Below are 21,881 nucleotides of genomic sequence, written 5' to 3'. Positions count from 1 at the left end.
TTATAGACCAATCCTTCCTTGTAGGGCAGACTATTTTCTCCAAAATCAACTTGATCTGCCTATTAGAAACTTCAGCTTGACCATTTGTTTGGGGATGATAGCTTGAGGCAACCTTATGACGAACTCCATACTTAGACAATAAAGCTCCAAGATATTTGTTGCAAAAATGTGAACCTTCATCACTGATTATGGCTCTTGGAGTACCAAATCTAGTGAAAATGTTCTTCTTCAAGAATTCAATAACCACCTTGGCATCATTAGTTGGACATGCAACAGCCTCCACCCACTTGGATACATAGTCCATTGCTACTAAGGTGTAAAGATTGCAATATGAAGGAATAAAAGGCCCCATGAAATCAATTCCCCAAACATCAAACAACTCTACTTCCAAGATATTGGTTAAGGGCATTTCATTCCTTTTAGAGATGTTTCCCACTCTTTGACATCTGTCACATTTTTGAATGAATCATCTTTGAACATACTTGGCTAATAAAACCCCGATTGCAGGACCTTTGTAGCAGTCCTATCACCTTGATAATGCCCACCATATGGGGAGTCATGGCATTGCCTCAACACATCCTCTACTTATACCTCAGGGATACAACGCCTCAATATTTGATCTCCACATAGCTTGAATAAGAATGATTCATCCCATAAATACCTTTTAACCTCATTTAAAAACTTCTTCTTTTGTTGAGTGGTCATCATAGGAGGTAGAAGTCCATTGGCTAAATAATTAGCAAAATCAGCATACCAAGGTGTTTGTGAAAGGGAGATAGCAAAGAGTTGTTCATCAGGGAAGACTTCTTTAATTCCAAATTCAGCTGCTTGGTTTGGATTTTCCAAGCTAGATAGATGATTAGCCACTTGATTTTCAGTCCCCTTCCTATCTTTTATCTCCAAATTGAACTCTTGAAGCAATAGGATCCATCTAATCAGCCTTGGTTTAGCATCCTTCTTTTGTATCAAATATTTGATGGTTGAATGATCTGTGAGCACAATGACCTTTACCCCCACTAGGTAAGCTCTAAATTTGTCAAATGCAAACACAACTGCCAAGAGTTCTTTTTCAGTGACAATATAATTCAATTGTGCTCCTGATAGGGTCCGACTAGCATAATAGATTGAATGGAATACCTTATTCTTGCACTGTCCCAAAACTGCGCCTACAGCCCAATCACTAGCATCACACATAACCTCAAAGGGAATAGACCAATCCGGTGCCACAATGATGGGTGTAGACATTAGCTTCTTCGTCAACTCTAAAAATGCTATCATACATGCTTAATCAAAGCTGAACTGACTTTCTTTTTCAAGCAAGTTACACAATGGTTTAGATATTTGCAAAAAATCTTTTATGAACTTTCTATAAAAACCCAGCATGGCCAATAAAACTTCTAATCCCTTTCACACTTGATGGTGGTGGTAATTTTTCTATAATGGCAACCTTGGCTTTATCAACTTCTAGACCATGTTTGGAAACCTTATGTCCAAGAACAATCCCTTCTTTAACCATAAAATGACATTTTTCCCAGTTGAGGACTAAATTAGTTTCCTCACATCTCTGTAGAACTTTTGCCAAGTGAGTGAGGCATTCAACATATGTTTCTCCAAAAATTGAAAAATCATCCATAAACACCTCAACGAATTGTTCCACCATATCAGTGAAAATGGCCGTCATACACCTTTGGAAAGTGGCTAGGGCATTACATAGACCAAAAGGCATTCTTCTAAAGGCAAAGGTACCATAAGGGCAAGTGAAAGTGGTCTTATGTTGATCTTCAGGAGTAATGGCTATTTGATTGTAACCTGAGTATCCATCTAAGAAGCAATAATACTCTTTTCTAGCCAATCTATCAAGCATTTGATCAATGAAGGGCAGAGGGAAATGATATTTCCTTGTAGCCTTGTTGAGCTTTCTATAGTCCATACGTATTCTTCACCCACTCACTATCCTTGTAGGTTTCAGCTCCTTGTTATCATTCTCCACAACTGTCATCCCTCCTTTCTTGGGGACACATTGTATTGAACTCACCCACTTGCTGTCTGAAATTGGATACACAACCCAAGTTTCACATCCACCCAGCCGGTACCCTATCTAGGATACCCGAGTGTGTGATCCACAGTCCACAAGATCCAGTAGTTAGTAAAATCAACCTCCCACATTCACAACAATATAATCAAGAACAAGACTAAATCAAGGTTAACAATATTATTCAAATGAATCAAAGTAAAGTAACGAGATAATCATCAGAGTGCGGAAATGATACCAATAGATATATAAAATCAAATGTAGAGTGAGGCGGAATCTCACTCCACGAGTGCAGCGGAATGTAGTTCGAAAGTAAAAGGAGATTACAACTGGTACTAAGATAAGAAAGAAAGATATAATCCAACTAAGCTAAGTTTATTCTAATTTGTAAAGTACATCTTCGTAAACATAGACTTCATCAATTACGCTCAGACGCTCCCACTCCATAGTAGGGCTAATCTTGGTAACAAGTGAGACCACTCGAGGAATCCTCAAGGTAATCTTCATAGTTGCCAACACCTTGAGTATGATACGCTTCTTCATCTTGCGCATCTTCGTATTGTGCTTCATAGTCATCAAGGCCTGCAGAATAATCTAACAAAAGATGTTGTACAAAAGGAGTGAGTTTCAAAAGAAACTCAGAAAGGCAAGTAATTCCATAATAGCATAAATAACATGATCGCATAAACAAAGCATAATGTGATATGATATGAGACAGACACTGCATGTATGAATCTAACTCTATATATGCTGATCTCTATAGGTAGACATGCTTTAAGTCATAGCACCATACTTCTTTAGGAAGGTCAATCACTCCCCCTCAGCCATCTTGGCATCTTGGGTCTGCTGGTGGTAGTTGGGTCTTGCATCCCTCTTGGACATTCCTTGGTTAGGGGTTTAGGTCACCTCTCTCTCACATCACCATTGGTCTAAGTATTGGCGCATGTCAGGGTAAAGCCTAGCCCAATGCAAGTCATCTACTTAGTTACATCAACTCAGATCCAGATACGTCCATTCCTCACCCCTGACGATCCTTTCTGGTATCCTTCACATTAGAGTCAGCATAGTCCCAGACTACGGACTCATCAACCCTATAGGTCATCCACATATAGTAAACGGGAAGCTCTCATGTCCTCTCACGGGTTGGTTACCGGTCTTGAACGCCCATGAGCCCAAGTCTATCCATATGCAACTCTACCCACAAATGGTCCCCACAATGTGATTCATGTCCCCTCACGGATATAACTCACCGGTCTTGAGCACCCATGAATCCCCATTGCTACCACGGGTCGTTCGGTCTCAATACCCTTCTGATTCGGGTCTGATATAACAGGGGTATAACCTAGCCAAACACTGCTAGACAAGTCCTAGGTATGAAAACCAATAATCCGGGAAAGCGTCAAAGGGCAACATTGGAAATATCCCATACTACTCCCAATGAGGTCCAAGGACAGAAATGTCAAAAGGACATTCCCCAATCCCAAATCATACCTAAGCAATCAAAATCATAATTCAGTCATATCATCCACGACAAATATCACATCATATGAAAGAGTATAATAAAACAAGATTAAATAAATAAGGAAACATACATGAGTAAGTATTCATACATAATCAAGCACATAAAGTAAATAAAGAAATAAGATCCTAATGTACTTGCAGCATTCATATCATAATAGAAACTAACATAACAGTAGCAAATCTAAGTAGTTCCCAAATTAGAAACTAAATCTATGCAAATCTATGTTAATATGGTAACAACTTTCCTTACCTTAAATAGATCCGAGAATATTCCGGACGAACAAGAGGATGAATCCAAAGTTAGCAAATAATCCCTAAAATAGCATCACACAATCATTAGGAAGTAGTCCTAAAAGAATAAGCATGATTCGAATCAAATCAGACGAAGGAAACAGATTCTGCTGTTGCGGGTTGATTGGCTGGGTAGCATTGGCGAGTCGATCCAGGCAGTCTGCCCAAGAGTAAATCCGAAAGTAAAAAGGGAATCTTGGTCCGAAACCTATGCTACACAAACCGGAATGCGATGAAACTTGGAGGGATTGTCTAACACAGTAGTCTAAGCCTAGAAAGCATAATTTAGACATCAAACCACCATTAAAACATTACTTCCTAATTTAGAACCATAGTTTCTATTTTGGTAAAAATCATAGTTTTCATTGGAAACATGCTATGAATGAAAGAGATGAACTAGAGATGATTAGATCTCATTCTAGTACAAGAACACAGTAGATCAGAGGTATGAATAATCATAGAGAAGCATCTATAATGCTAGAATGAATCAAAATAAGAAATATTATCATAGTTTAAGAAGAAATCATAAGAATCTTGGGTCTGCCGGTGGTAGTTGGGTCTTGCATCCCTCTTGGACATTCCTTGGTTAGGGGTTTAGGTCACCTCTCTCTCACATCACCATTGGTCTAAGTATTGGCGCATGTCAGGGTAAAGCCTAGCCCAATGCAAGTCATCTACTTAGTTACATCAACTCAGATCCAGATACGTCCATTCCTCGCCCCTGACGATCCTTTCTGGTATCCTTCACATTAGAGTCAGCATAGTCCCAGACTACGGACTCATCAACCCTATAGGTCATCCACATATAGTAAACGGGAAGCTCTCATGTCTTCTCACGGGTTGGTTACCGATCTTGAACGCCCATGAGCCCAACTCTATCCATATGCAACTTTACCCATACATGGCCCCCACAATGTGATTCATGTCCCCTCACGGATATAACTCACCGGTCTTGAGCACCCATAAATCCCCATTGCTACCACGGGTCGTTCAGTCTCAATACCCTTCCGAATCAGGTCTGATATAACAGGGAAATATCCTAGCCAAACACTGCTAGACAAGTCCTAGGTATGAAACCAATAATCCGGGAAAGTGTCAAAGGGCAACATTGGAAATATCCCATACTACTCCCAATGAGGTCCAAGGACAGAAATGTCAAAAGGACATTCCCCAATCCCAAATCATACCTAAACAATCACAATCATAATTCAGTCATATCACCCACGACAGATATCTCATCATATGAAAGAGTATAATAAGACAAGATTAAATAAATAAGCAACATACATGAATAAGTATTCATACATGATCCAAGTACATAAAGTAAATAAGGAAATAAGATCCTACTATACTTGCAGCATTCATATCATAATAGAAACTAACATAACAGTAGCAAATCTAAGTAGTTCCCAAATTAGAAACTAAATCTATGCAATCTATGTTAATATGGTAACAACATTCCTTACCTTAAATAGATTCGAATATATTCCGGACGGACAAGAGGATGAAACCAAAGTTAGCAAATAAACCCTAGAATAGCATCACCCAATCATTAGGAAGTAATAATAAAAGAATAAGCATCAATCGAATCAAAACAGACGAAGAAATCAGATTCTGTTCTTGCGGGTTGATTGGGTGGGTGATTGAGTCAGTCGACCCAGGCTGTCTGCCCAAGAGAAAATCCGAATCCAAAAAGAGAATCTTGATTCGAAACCTATGCTACACAATCCGGAATGCGACGAAACTTGGAGAGAATGTCTAATACAGTAGTCTAAGACTAAAAAGCATAATTTGGACATCAAACAACCATTAAAACCATTACTTACTAATTTGAAATCATAGTTTTTATTTTGGTAAAAATCATAGTTTTCATTGGAAACATGCTATGAACGAAAGAGATGAACTAGAGATGATAAGGTCTCATTCTAGTACAAGAACACAGTAGATCAGAGGTATGAATAATCATGGAGAGGCATCTACAATGCTAGAATAAATCAAAATAGGAATATGATCATAGTTTAAGAAGAAATCATAAAAATCATATAAAGAATGAATAAGATGATCATGGCACAAGAGAATGAAAAGAGATTGTAAAGATATGACTACAAGGTTGCAACATCTTCATCATAATCTCAGTTCAGAGATGAGAGTGATCATGAAAAGAATGAATCAAGAACACAAAAGATTGAATACTAACCTTTGATTGAAGAACAAGAGAGAGAACTAGCAAGTTTGCAAGATTAGATCTTCTTCTACACTTTTGGAGGCTTGGAGATGGTTTCCCTTCGTTCTCTAAGTGCTTTGGAGGCTAGGGATACTAAAATCACAAAGTCATGGGGGGTATATATAGCAACATAACGTAAACAGAAGATTCTACTCGAATTCAGCATCTCCGGGTCGATTGGCTGGGTAGCCTGGCCCAGTCGACCCAAGCAGTCGACCTAGGCAGATAGCAAATCCAAAGACAGGGATTTGAGGGCCTTCCAATACTCGGAATCAAACGAAACTTTAAACACATATTCTATAACATACCTAGCATGGAAAAATGACTTTAAATCATATCCCACCAAGCTCTATGGTCATCAACCAATCTTCTCTTCATCAAGGCGTAGTCTCTTTTCTATATCCAACATTGTCTTCAAGTATGGGGCATCATCTTCAATCTCCATAGGTTCGGAGTTGAACTGTCACATCCCCCCAATCTGGTACCCTAACGGCATATCCGGGAGCATGATCCACAGCCCCAAAGATCAAGTATCGAGGAAATCATCCTCCCACATATACAATAACATAATCATAAACAGGAATAATCAAGGTTTAAAAGATTAAAGTCAAGAAATGAATAAACAATATAATCAGAGTGCGGAAAATGATACCAGATATCCAAAGATATCAAAAGAAGTAGAGCAAGGCGGAAACTCACTCCACAGATACAGCGGAACGTAGCATAAGTCTAAAAGAAATAACAACTGAAACAAAAGAGAAACAAGAAAGACAACTAAACTAAAAGTCTTCTATTTTATAAATAACATCTTCAAAATAGTGGACTTCGTCAGTCCAACAGAGATGCTCCAACTCCACATTGCCTCTAATCGTAGTACGCAGCTTGATCACTTGAGGGATCATCAACGTAATTTTGATTGTCGCCAACACCTTGCGTGTAGTACGCTTCATCGGCTTGCGCTTCATCATACTGTCCGTCATAGTAATCAGTACCTGTAGAATAGTCTAACAAAAGATTGTACAAAAAGGAATGAGTTTCGAAAGAAACTCAGTAAAGCAAGTTAACTCATAATAGTATAGATAACATATATCAGAACATATCAAGATGCAATGCAGTATGAAACAAATAATGTATGTATGCATCTAAACTCTATGTATGCTGGTCTCTATTGGCAGACATGCTTTAAGTCATAGCACCATACTTCTTTGGGAAGGTCAGTCACTCGGCTCCAGTTGGTAGTGGGTCCGGCATCCCTCGGGACAATCCATGGCTGGGGGTTAAGTCACCTCTCTCTCACATTACCATTTGGTCTAAGTACTGGCGCATGTCAGGGTAAAGCCTAGCCCAATGCAAGTCATCTACTCAGTTACATCAACTCAGGTCCAAATACCTCCATTCTTCACCCCGGGCGATCCTTTCCGGTATCCTTTCCACTAGAGTCCTAATAGTTCGGACTACAGACTCATCAACCCTATTAGTTATCCACATATGGTAAACGGGAAGCTCTCACGTCCCCTCATGGACCATTTCACCGGTCTTGAGCACCCATGAACCCAAGTCTAGCCATATGCAACCCTCCAATAAATGGCCCCCACAATATGATTCCCGTCCTCTCACGGGTTGGTTACCGGTCTTGAGCGCTCGTGAATCACACTGCTACCACGGGTCGTTTGGTCTCAATACCCTTCCGATTTGGGTCTGATATAACGGGGACATCCTAGCCAAACACTGCTAGACAGCCCTAGGTATGACAACCAATGATTCGGGAAAGCGTCGATGGGCTTCTTCGGAGAACATCCCATACTATTCCCTCTGATGTCCAAGGACAGAAGCGTTAAAAGGACACTTCCCAATCCCAAACCAATACTTAATCAAACACATTCTCATATTAGTCATGACATACACAGCCAACAATTCATCGTACAAAAGAGAATGTAAAAGCATAATCCGATCAAGCAGAAATAAACATTTCATAATCTTGAAAAATGAAAAAGAATACATAAACAAGTGCTACTGTACTTACAGTAGTATATCAGAAGTATAAAGTACAAGACAGTAGAAACTAGAGAGTATGCGATCTATATCATTATGAAATAACAGTCCTTACCTTGATTATCACCGAAGATAATCCAAAGATCAAAGAGAGCAACTCCAAACTTAGCAAATAAACTCCTAACAAACATAGATACAACATTAGGAAAGATGCCTAAAAGATCAGAGAGCAAACGAATCAAATCGGGCGAAAAACGAAGCTACTGACTCCTTTGGTAGAGTGCTTGGTCGAGTGGTCCACTCGACCAATCAGTCGACCAAGCAAGTCAGTATGGAATTGTACAGACTACTTTGGCCATAACTTCCTCGTTTGAAGTCAGATTGATCCGAAATTCGAAGGGGAACTTCCTAGGATGTAATAGAATCATATGGGAAGATAAAATCATCAAGTCATGGTAAAAATATGGGTTCTTGATTTAACCCAAAAATTTAGGGTTTCAACCAATATGGCTCCCCAGGAAAGGTTATGATCACAGGATGAAAGGGAATGATTGCAATCAAGAACATAATAAGAAATCATAAAAAATCTAGTTTAGGTTAATAGAAACATTACTCATGAGGTTTCCCTCGCATGGGAGGTCACCAAAGTTTTCTAGAAATCAAGCAAGGGTTAGGGTTTCAAGAATTAATTCGGCTAAGGTTGAGATCATGACGATGATCATAGATCTCAAAGAAACGAATGAGATCATGGAATAGATGGTTGCAAGAATGCAGCATCTTCTTCTTGATCTGAATCAAGAATAAGATCGAAGAAAAGAAATTCGCAATGTTGAAGCGATTTCTAACCTTGAATTGTCAGAACAGCGATGAGAGGCTTCAGATCTGCAGAGGAGTCTTCGAAATTACCAGAGAGAGTTTCGGAGAGGTCTTCTCACGTTCAAAAAGTGTTTAGGAGGCAGCCGTAGCAAAGAAACATGAAGTAGGGTTTAAATAAAAGTGAAAAACCCTAAAATTACAAATTCTTGGATTTCTCACTCCTTTGGTCGAGTGGTCCACTCGACCAAGGAGTCGACCAAGGCAGACAGTAAGGCCAAGATAGGGAATTGAAGGATCAAATGGGCTCTAAACCTTATGGGCTTTGGCACACACATCAAGTGACATGTCATGTCACGCCCTCCCAGCCGGTACCCTATCTGGCATACCCGAGAGTGTGATCCACAGCCCGAAGATCAGGTATCGAGTGATCAACCTCCCACATAAACAATAACATAATCATGAACAATCATAACAAGAGTGCGGAAGATAAATCATAGTTCCAATAAAGAAAGAATGAATCATAAATGAATCAGAATAATAGATATAATCAGAGTATCAAACAGATAAGTAAAGTGAGGCAAAAATCCCACTTTACAACCAGCGGAAAAGTAGCTCTAAAGAGAATAAACTAAATAAAATCTAATCCCAGTAGCTAGTACATCGGGTAACTAAATTGTTCTCCACTTTATAGACAACATCCTTGTAAGTGTAAATCTCATAAATGGCACAAGGACGCTTCCACTCAATGGTTGGACTAAGCATCGTACGGAGCATAACCACTCGCGGGATCTTCGAGTAATTGTGGTAACCGCAATCACCTTCCCGGAGATATGCCTCTTCGCCTTGCGCTTCTTCATAGGGACCGTCATAATACTCGGTACACTGCGGGATAGTCTAACAAACATTGTACAATAAAGGAATGAGTTTCAAAGAAACTCGATAAAGCGCTTAACATCCATAATAACATAAATGGCGGGATTCCAGAACAATCATGAATGCAATATGATATGAGACAAGCAATGAATGAATGAATCTAACTCTATGTATGCTGGTCTCTATTGGCAGACATGCTTTAAGTCATAGCACCGTACTTCTTTAGGAAAGTCCACTCACATCCTCAACCATTTAAGATATCTTGGATTCTCTCACGGATCATTTCACCGGTCTTGAGCAGCCGTTTGGTAATGGGTCCTTCATCCCTCAGGACAAACCTTGGCGGGGGTTAAGTCAACACACTCTCTCACAACCATTTGGTATAAGTACTCGGCCCATGTCGGGGTAAAACCTAGCCAAATGCAAGTCTTCTACTTAGTTACATCAAGTCAGATCCGAGATACTTCCATTCCTCGTCCCCGACGATCCTTTCCGGTATCCTTCACACTAGAGTCCTCATAGTCCCTGACTACGGACTCATCAACCCTATTGATCATCCACATATGGTAAATGGGAAGCTCTCACGTCCTCTCACGGGTTGGTTACCGGTCTTAAGCGCCCGTGAGCCCAAGTCTAACCATATGCAACCCTACCAATAAATGGCCCCCACAATGTGATTCCTGTCCTCTCACGGGTTGGTTACCGGTCTTGAGCGCCCATGAATCCCCATTGCTACCACGGGTCGTTCGGTCTCAATACCCCTCCGATTAGGGTCTGACATAACAGGACATCCTAGCCAAACACTACTAGACAATCCTAGATATGTCATCCAACAGTTTAGGAAGGTGTCCAGAGGGCATCTCCGGAAACATCCCATAATATTCCCGTAGTAGTCCAAGAACAGAAGTGTCAAAAGGACACCTCTCCTTTCCAAACCATACTTAAGCATACACATGCATCAATTCATATCATCACATATATGGTAACTTCATATATGGAAAGAAATCAATAATTACAATCACTTGTATATAATTGGTAAGTAAATCATACATGAATCAATTCAACATGAATAAATAATGCTACTGTAATCAAAGTTATGCAACAGTAGTATATCATTGTAAGAATCTAATTTAGGAATCATATCTATGATATTCAAACATAGAAACTAGATTCATGCTATCTATGTAATTAAGGAAATAGCCATCCTTACCTTTTATAACTCGCAAAGGAATCCTAAGAAATCAAGTAAGATCTCGGCAAACTTGAGAAGAAGGTCCTAAACAAGTATATACAACATATTAGGAAAGATCCCTAACAGAAAAGATACCAAAACATTCAACATAGACCAATTCTGGAGTTGCTGAACTCATTGGTCGAGTGGATTGGTCGACTGGTCCAGTCGACCAATCAGTCGACCAATGCGAGACGATAAGCCTAAAAAAACAGAGTTTTAAGATATGAAATCCGAATTTGGTGGTTTAAAAGGGTACTAATCAAGGGGTAAACTACATCAGTAGTATTCTAACATATAGGGGACTTCAAAACACCAATCAAATCAAAAAATCAAGATCCAAATTAGGAAACAAAAAGTTACCATAATTAGATCAACCATGGATCTTGATGAATTCGAAATAGAAAACAAAGACAAGAACAATAGGAGGATAGATCTTTGCTTCAGGTAAGGGTATCATGAAAACATACTTAGATCTTCAAGGAACAAGGCTTAGAAGCATAAATCTAAATAAGGAAATAAAACCTACCATATATGTAGCTACCATGCATCATGAAGAACACATAGTATGGTAGAAGAGAACAACTAGAAATTGATAGATTATGGAAGGAAAACACAGTAATTAACTACTAACATGATCAACATAGAAGATCCAAAGAGATCAGAATTCAAATCAGAAGTTTAACAAGATTAGATCATGGTTTGATCATGATTCCTTCAAAAGCTTGCAATGATCATGGTTAAGATCATTGTTCTAGCCTCAAATCCTTAGGATGATCATGAGAACATGTTCAGAGATGTTTGCAACAGAGAATGCAGCATCTCTTCTACTGTCTCAACTCAAAAAGGAAAGAAAAACAAAGATGGAGGAGAAGAAGAGAGAGTAGACATACCTTTTGATGCAAAAAGAAGAGTTTCGACGAAGATCCGTCAAGAAAACACCAAGGATGCAAGAGAGATGACTTGCAGAGGTCTTTGGTTCGTTCCAGAGAGTTTGGAGGCAGCAAATACGAAGTGGACTCGAGATTGGACTTAAATAGAGCAAGAACAACCTAATTGCAGAAGACAACACTCATTGGTCGAGTGGATTGGTCGATCGGCCCATCGACCAATCATCGACCAATGCTTGACAATAATACCAAAACAGGGAATTGAAGGTCCAGATCAAATCCAATCCTAAAGGGGTTTTGCACACAAGTCAAGTGACTTACCTAATAGGTAGAAATGCCTTCAAACCAAGATAGAGAGCACTCCAAGTCCATCAACTAATCAGATCTTCATCAGGATTCAGTTTCCATAAATAGAACCTCATCATCAACTTTCATGGATTCAAAGCCAGACACCAAGTCCTCTACTGGGATGGCCCAAAGCTGACTTCTTACTTTACTTCGGGTCATCGGACCTACAAATAACAAGGTTTCCGGGTCAAGGTTAGGGCTGGGTTTTACATGTCAAGTGTATAGAAATACCTTCAAACCAAGTCAGATAATACTCCAAGTCCTTCAATTAATCTCATCTTCAGACAACTGCAGCTTCCTTTCCAAATCTGCACAGACTTCCAAGTATGGAACTCCATGATCAACATCCATGGTTTCATAGGCAAACAGCATGTCTTCTACTGAGATGGCCCATAGTTGGCTTCTTCCTTTACTCCGGGTTTTCGGACCTAAAAACAACCGGGTTACCGGGTCAAGGTCAGGGTCAGGTTAGGGCTGGGTTTCACATGAACACTATGTCTTCTACTAATATGGCCCATAGTTGACCTTCACTTCTACTTCGGGTCTTCGGACCTATAGACAAAAGAGTATCCGGGTTAAGGTTAGGGCCGGGTTTCACACCCAGCATCTAACCATTTAATGATTTCCTTTTTTACCACTTCTTTCATGATTGGATTCAGCCTCCTTTAATGCTCCACAGAATTATTATAGTAGTCTTCCAACAGAATTTTATGCATGCATATTGATGGGCTGATTCCCTTGATATCTGATATGGTCCATCCTAATGCTTTGCAGTATTTCTTCAGCACTTTAATTAGCATATCCTCTTGCTCTGCTGTTAGCACTGTTGAAATAATAACAGGGAGTGTCTTGTCTTCACCCAAATAGGCATACCTAAGGTGTCCTGGAAGAGGCTTCAATTCTAACACAAGAGGCTCTTCAATTGATGGCTTAAGGATTTAGTTTCAAGCTCAGATAATACAAGAGGATCAAATCTACTCCCTCTCAATGTCTCAGCTAGTCTTGCATCTAACCAAGCCATGTAGCTACTTGCTTCATCACCTACTTGTGAAATTTTGGATGCCAATGAAAGCTCTAATGGATGCCCTCTGTCTTAAACTTCTTCTAAAACCAGCTCTTCAATAATATCTACACTTGAGCATTGCTCTATCTCATCTGGAGATTTCATTGCCTGGAGAACATTGAAAGTAACTTGCTCTCCATTTACCCTCATAGTCAATTCTCCTTTATGCACATAACTCAATGTCTTTCCAGTGGCCAAGAAGGGTCTTCCAAGAATGATGGGTACATCTCTATCAGCTTCAAAATCAAGAACAATGAAATCAGTAGGGAAGATAAACTTATCAACTCTTACCAAGACATCTTCAATTTTTCCTTCAGGATGAGCTAAAGATCTATCAGCTAGCTGAAGTGTTACTGCAGTTGGCCTTGCTTCTCCCACACCAAGCTTCTTGAAGATTGACATTGGCATAAGGTTAATGCTAGCTCCAAGGTCACAAAGTATCACATCCACCCAGCCAGTATCCTATCTGGCATACCCGGGATGTGATCCACAGCCTGAAGATCCAGATCGAGCGGCCATGCCTCCCACATACACGATAACATAATCATGAACAATATAAATCAATGTATAAAACAAACAATAAAGAGATCAATTGAATAAGAGAAGATAGTAAATCAGAGTGTAGAAATATTAAGTATCAACTTCACATAGAGGTAATCTCAAAGAGAAGAAGTGATCAGAAGTCACTCCTTCAGCAATAGCGGAAATGTAGTTAGTTAAGTTAAATTACAATCTGTGTCAATAACAAATCCATAAGAACTAGAGTGAAGATATCCAAATGATTACAGTCATCCAGGGAAATGGGGCCTACACATAGGTTTCTTCTATCCTAATGATTTCTTCTTCAAAAGTGTGGATGAAGTAAACCCAATGTGGCCGCTCCCTCACTAAGGTGGGGCTAACCCTGGTACGCACCATAATCCTCCTCGGTATAGCAATCCTGACTCTTCGCGTAGCCATCACCCGAAGGGTAGTATGCGGGATCATAGCTCGGGTCATAGGACGTGCCATCGAGGTCTTCTGTACCTGCAGTATAATATAGCAAATTGCACAAAAGGAATGAGTTCAAAAGAACTCAGCAAGGCAAGTCGTTTCATAATACACAGTTCATTCGATACAAGTCACAATATGATGCAATATGATATGAGACAATGATGAAATATGATTCTAATCTTAAGTATGCTAGTCTCTAAGGTAGACATGCTTTAAGCCATAGCACCATACTTCTTTGGGTCGTCAGTCACTCCCCCTCAATCATAAGATATCTTGGGTCTACCGTGGTAATTGGGTAAGGTCCTCATCAAGCCATGGTTGGGGATTTAGTCACCACTCTCTCACATCACCATTGGTATAAGTATTGGCGCATGTCGCGGCGAAGCCTAGCCCAATGCAAGTCATCTACTCAGTCGTATCATGTCAGATCCGGATACTTCCCCTATGGCACCGACCAACTCGGTTCCGTATCCTTCACACTACAGTCAGCGTATCCTATGGCACCGACCAACTCGGACTACGGACTCATCAACCCTATTGGTCATCCACAAATGGTAAACGGGAAGCTCTCACGTCCTCTCACGGGTTGGTTACCTGTCTTGAGCGCCCGTGAGCCCAGGTCTATCCATTTGCAACCCTACCAATAAATGGCCCCTTTCGGGTATCCGCAGTATAGTTCAAGTCCTCTCATGGAGTGGATACCGGTCTTGAGCGCCCTTCAACCATACTCTACCACGATTCGTTCGGTCTCAATACCCTTCCGATTCGGGTCTGATACGACAAGGGAAAATATCCTAACCATACACCTAGACAATCCTATACATGTCATCCAACAACCCGGGAAAGCGTCGATGGACACCTTCGGAGAATATCCCATATTACTCTCTCCGATGTCCAAGGATAGAAGTGTCAAAAGGACCCTTCTCAATCCCAAGTCATAGGTAGTCAATCACAAGCTCAATCTCATTATATCATACTAAAGCAATGATTCATCAAACAATACACATCATAACATGATTGATCATATATAAATCATGAAGTAAAATTTGAACATGATATTCTAAATGATATATAACATTCTATTACTGGTAAGAAAACATATAACAGTCATGTATAGTAAAGGAATACTCATATGAACATAACCATTAAGTTCCCATAATGTAAGCATGTTGGTATAATTAACATACTTGAGTTAACGACTGTTGTTACCTTAATCAAGTTGTAAATAGTTTTAATGATCACCAAGTATGGTCCCAAAATCAGTGTTGATACCCTAGATAACATACAAGTAATGTCAGAGAAGAAAGCAATTGAATCGGGGTTCAAACGGATCAATTTGGCTGAGTACAGGGCCTTAACAGCTCTTGGTTGACTGGCTTGGTCGACTGTCAGTCGACCAAGTAGTTGACCAAGACTTGTTAACTTCAGGACAGCAATGTAAACTTGATCCGAAACTGCCCTTCCGGTGCTCCGATCATCACGAAATTTGGAGGGCATGTTTATAACAGTAAGAGGATACTACACACTAATTTTCATGATGATCCAACGGTTCAATCAAAAATGCCCAAATCGAAATCTTAGGTTCTATATGATACTTAACAAGAAATAAATTGGAATTGATTGAATTTGTAAAGGATGATAGGAATCAATCAAATGAGTGTTAAGAATAAAGCTAGAATCTTAATTTCATTATAGTCTAAGCGTATCATGCATCTATATATCAGATTTGAATCAAAATAAGTTAGATTGAATAGAATCAAAGTGATGGAGTGCAATTAATCTCATTTGAATCATAACATAGCATGAGTGGGGGAGGATTAAGGAATTGAAAGGGGGAAACTCATGGTTAAGTGTTTGCAAGGTTACAGCACTTCAGCCATGGTTTCAAGATCATTAATTGATAGGAAATTGATTAGATTAGAAGAAGAATTGAAGAAATCATACCTTGAGTTGATGATTAATGCATACACTAATGATTGGAGTCAAAGATCTTCCCAAACATCAAGGAATAGCCCAAGAGAGTGCCCAACCTCAAGCTCTGGAGTGCCAATGATTAGTTTAGGTTCTCATTCACGAGTTCCAAAAAGGTAGGGGCAAAATGGGAAGTGATATAGTGCATTTTCGAATTTCATTACTCTTGGTCGATTGTCAGTCGACCAAGCCATGACAGCAACTTCAGGAGTGGATTCGGGAGGCTATACAGGGTCAAATCAAGCGGGGTTTTCTCCTACAAGTCAATCAACAAGTTCAGTTTCAGAAAATACCTTCGGATTGATCACGGGATTCCAGGAAGTGCTTCAACTAATTCAATCTTCATCGATGCACAGATTTTCACTCGATACTGACAATGTGCTCAATTAAGGGGCATCATTGTCTATATCCATAGACTCAGCATCAAGCATCGAATCATCCACTAAGAGGGCCCACAGGTCTCTTCTACCACCACTTCGGGTCTTCGGACCTGCAATAGTATAAAATCCGAGCCGGGTCAAGGTTAGGATAAGGCCGGATTTTACACAAAGGGCTCTCCAATATAATTATCTCCAATAGCACAAGGAATGGTGAAACTTCCAGGATCCTTTAATTTTTGAGGAGGCTTGTTTAGCAAGAAGGCACTACTCTCTTGTGTCATGGCTACTGTCTCAAACTCTCCAAACCTCTTTTTCTTAGAAAGGATGTCTTTCATGAATTTCACATAATTTGGCATTTGTTCAAGTGCTTCTACCAACAGTATATTGATGTGGAGCTCCTTCAAATCATCCAAGAATTTCTTGAATTGATGGTCTTGCTGCTGCCTATGAAATCTTTGAGGAAAGGGGGGTGGTTTATAATTTAGTTTTTCTGGAGAACCCTGTTGCAATGGTGCTGTAGCTGTAGGTTTAGCACTCTGTTTTGCAGAAACAAATTGGTCCTTTTGAACAGCAACTGGATCTTCCTTCTCCCCTTCTTCTTGGAGAGAAATAGGCTCCTTCGGTTGGCTAGACTTTAAATGAGGTGGCTCTAGAGGTTTCCCACTCTTTAATGAATAACATTGCAATGCTCTTTGCCTTCACGCCTAGGATTTTCTGTGTCACTTGGCAATGATCCTTGAGGTCGGTTGCTTAAAGCATTAGCTATCTGTGTCACTTGGCAATGATCCTTGAGGTCGGTTGCTTAAAGCATTAGCTAGCTGCCCAACTTGATTCTCCAAATTTCTCAATGAAGATGCTTGACTTTGAATAATTGCATCATTCTTTCCCATATACTCCTTCAATAGAAGCTCTATTGATGAAGAAGGTTCCATAGGCTGAGTCTTCACTTTTTGTTGAGCTCTTGGTAGCTAATAAGATCGAGTTGGGATAGAAGAAGGGCCTACATTATGTCCTTGACCATTCCAAGAGAAGCTAGGGTGCTGCCTCCAACCAGGAATATAGGTGTTGGAATATGGGTTATTAGCTTTGCTGAAATTACCAACATAGTAGGCTGATTCTGGGTTAGATGGACAACTATCAAAGACATGCTCCCCACTGCTGGATTTTGTTAAGTTTGTACAATTGCAGCCAAGTTTACAGATTTTGTTAGGGATGACACTTGTGCAGTTAAGGTTGTCACTGCATCCAACTCATAAATTCCTGCCACTTTCTTATTTGCAGCAGCTCTTTCTGTCACGCCCTCCCAGCCGGTACCCTTTCTGGCATACCCGAGAGTGTGATCCACAGCCCGAAGATCAGGTATCGAGTGATCAACCTCCCACATAAACAATAACATAATCATGAACAATCATAATAGAAGTGCGGAAGATAAATCATAGATCCAATAAAGAAGAATGAATCATAAATGAATCAGAATAATAGATATAATCAGAGTGTCAAACAGATAAGTAAAGTGAGGCAAAAATCCCACTCTACAACCAGCGGAAAAGTAGCTCTAAAAGAATAAACTAGACAAAATCTAATCCCAATAGCAAGTACAATGGGTAACTAAATTGTTCTCCACTTTATAGACGACATTCTTATAAGTGTAAATCTCATAAATGGCACAAGGACGCTTCCACTCAATGGTCGGACTAAGCATCGTACGGAGCATAACCACTCGCGGAATCTTCAGAGTAATTGTGGTAACCGCAATCACCTTCCTGGAGATATGCCTCTTCGCCTTGCGCTTCTTCATAGGGACCGTCATAGTATTCAGTACCTGCAGGATAGTCTAACAACATTGTACAATAAAGGAATGAGTTTCAAAGAAACTCAGTAAGGCAGTTAAAATCCATAATAACATAAATGGCAGGATTCCAGAACAATCATAAATGCAATATGATATGAGACAAGCAATGAATGAATGAAACTAACTCTATGTATGCTGGTCTCTATTGGCAAACATGCTTTAAGTCATAACACCGTACTTCTTTAGGAAAGTCCACTCACATCCTCAACCATTTAAGATATCTTGGATTCTCTCACGGATCATTTCACCGGTCTTGAGTAGCCGATTGGTAATGGGTCCTTCATCCCTCAGGACAAACCATGGCAGGGGGTTAAGTCAACACACTCTCTCACAACCATTTGGTATAAGTACTGGCGCATCTCAGGGTAAAACCTAGCCAAATGCAAGTCTTCTACTTAGTTACATCAAGTCAGATCCAGATACTTCCATTCCTCGTCCCTGGCGATCCTTTCCGGTATCCTTCACACTAGAGTCCTCATAGTCCCTGACTACGGACTCATCAACCCTATTGGTTATCCACATATGGTAAACGGGAAGCTCTTACGTCCTCTCACGGGTTGGTTACCGGTCTTAAGCGCCCGTGAGCCCAAGTCTAACCATATGCAACCCTACCAATAAATGGCCCCCACAATGTGATTCCTGTCCTCTCACGGGTTGGTTACCGGTCTTGAGCGCCCATGAATCCCCATTGCTACCACGGGTCGTTCGGTCTCAATACCCCTCCGATTAGGGTCTGACATAACAGGACATCCTAGCCAAACACTACTAGACAATCCTAGATATGTCATCCAACAGTTTAGGAAGGTGTCCAGAGGGCATCTCCGGAAACATCCCATAATATTCCCGTAGTAGTCCAAGGACAGAAGTGTCAAAAGGACACCTCTCCTTTCCAAACCATACTTAAGCATACACATGCATCAATTCATATCATCACATATATGGTAACTTCATATATGGAAAGAAATCAATAATTACAATCACTTGTATATAATTGGTAAGTAAATCATACATGAGTCAATTTAATATGAATAAGTAATGCTACTGTAATCAAAGTTATGCAACAGTAGTATATCATTGTAAGAATCTAATTTAGGAAACATGTCAATGATATTCAAATATAGAAACTAGATTCATGCTATCTATGTAATTAAGGAAATAACCATCCTTACCTTTTATAACCCGCAAAGGAATCCTAAGAAATCAAGTAAGATCTTGGCAAACTTGAGAAGAAGGTCCTAAACAAGTGTATACAACATATTAGGAAAGATCCCTATACAGAAAAGATACCAAAACATCCAACACGGACCAAATCTGGAGTTGCTTGTACTCATTGGTCGAGTGGATTGGTCGACTGGCCATCGACCAATCAATCGACCAATGCGAGACGATAGCCTATAAAATCAGAGTTTTAAGATATGAAATCCGAATTTGGTGGTTCAAAAGGGTACTAATCAAGGGGTAAACTACATCAGTAGTATTCTAACATATAGGGGACTTCAAAACACCAATCCAAACAAGACATCAAGATCCAAATTAGGAAACAAAAAGTTACCATAATTAGATCAACCATGGATCTTGATGAATTCGAAATAGAAATCAAAGACAAGAACAATAGGAGGATGGATCATTGCTTCAGGTAAAGGTTTCATGAAAACATACTTAGATCTTCAAGGAACAAGGCTTAGAAGCATAAATCTAAATAAGGAAATAAAACCTACCATATATGTAACTACCATGCTTCATGAAGAACACATAGTATGGTAGAAGAGAACAATTAGAGATTGATAGATCATGGATCATGGAAAGAAAACACAGTAATTAACTACTAACATGATCAACATAGAAGATCCAAAGAGATCAGAATTCAAATCAGAAGTTTAACAAGATTAGATCATGGTTTGATCATGATTCCTTCAAAAGCTTGCAATGATCATGGTTAAGATCATTGTTCTAGCCTCAAATCCTTAGGATGATCATGAGAACATGTTCAGAGATGTTTGCAACAGAGAATGCAGCATCTCTTCTACTGTCTCAACTCAAAAAGGAAAGAAAAACAAAGATGGAGGAGAAGAAGAGAGAGTAGACATACCTTTTGATGCAAAAAGAAAGAGTTTTGACGAAGATCCGTCAAGAAAACACCAAGGATGCAAGGGAGATGACTTGCAGAGGTCTTTGGTTCGTTCCAGAGAGTTTGGAGGCAGCAAATACGAAGTGGACTCGAGATTGGACTTAAATAGAGCAAGAACAACCTAATTGCCAAAGACAGCACTCATTGGTCGAGTGGATTGGTCAACTGGCCCAGTCGACCAATGCTGACAGCAAGACCAAAACAGGGAATTGAAGGCCCAGATCAAATCCAATCCTAAAGGGGTTTTGCACACAAGTCAAATGACTTACCTAATAGGTAGAAATGCCTTCAAACCAAGATAGAGAGCACTCCAAGTCCATCAACTAATCAGATCTTCATCATGATTCAGTTTCCATAAATAGAACTTCATCATCAACTTTCATGGATTCAAAGCCAGACACCAAGTCCTCCACTGGGATGGCCCAAAGCTGACTTCTTACTTTACTCCGGGTCATCGGACCTACAAATAACAAGGTTTTCGGGTCAAGGTTAGGGCTGGGTTTTACACTTTCAGCTAGCCATTGGTAGTTGTTGTTGGCCATCCTCTCCAAAATCTCATACGCCTCATTGTAAGACTTTGCCAATATAGCCCCATTTGCTGATGCATCCACTATGGACTGAGTTTGTCCACTTAAACCATTGTAGAAAGTATCCATTTGAAGCCAATGAGGAATGCCATGGTGAGGACATTTATGCAAGAACTCCTTAAATCTTTCCCATGCCTCATACAAAGATTCGCTATCCAGTTGTTGAAAACCAGTGATATCATTCCTGAGCTTGGCATTCTTTGTTGGAGGGAAGTACTTCATCAAGAACTTCTCTACTAAATCATTCCATGTGGCTACTGATTGTGGAGGTAAGGAGTTCAACCATGCTCTTGCTCTATCCTGCAATGAATAAGGGAATAGCTTCAATCTCAAAGCTTCTTCAGATGCTCCAGGTATCTTAAAAGAATCACTTACTTCCATGAAGAGTCTAAGATGGAGATGAGGATCTTCTGTTGGCAACCCACTGAATTGTCCCACAGTTTGAAGCATTTGGAACATCACTGGCTTATGTTCAAAATGTAGTGCTTGAATATCTGGTCGTACTATGCTTGGATTCAGCTCATGTAACATGGGGACAACATCTACTCTGATGGCCCTATCTCTATCATCACCCTTAGCTGCCATATTATTCTCATTATTATTCAACCCATTTCTCATTGCTTCAGGAATTGTTGATGTAAAATCCGGCCTTATCCTAATCTTGACATGGCCCGGATTTTATACTGTTG

At 39.9% G+C, this 21,881-nt stretch overlaps 1 non-coding gene across 1 annotated transcript; it reads left to right on the top strand.

Annotated features, from left to right (window-relative positions):
* The first annotated feature begins 21,277 nt into the window (after positions 1 to 21,277).
* On the top strand, positions 21,278 to 21,384 carry LOC149006154 (small nucleolar RNA R71). The gene has a single exon (XR_016175429.1). It is a non-coding gene; the product is annotated as a small nucleolar RNA R71 (small nucleolar RNA).
* The last annotated feature ends 497 nt before the right edge of the window (positions 21,385 to 21,881 follow it).

Source organism: Hakea prostrata, chromosome 8, assembly GCF_041222555.1.
Source record: "Hakea prostrata isolate BN-2017 chromosome 8, UWA_Hpros_2, whole genome shotgun sequence".
Lineage (NCBI taxonomy): Eukaryota > Viridiplantae > Streptophyta > Magnoliopsida > Proteales > Proteaceae > Hakea > Hakea prostrata.
Note: the sequence above shows the minus strand (reverse complement) of the source record. Positions and strands in the feature narration are given on the sequence as shown.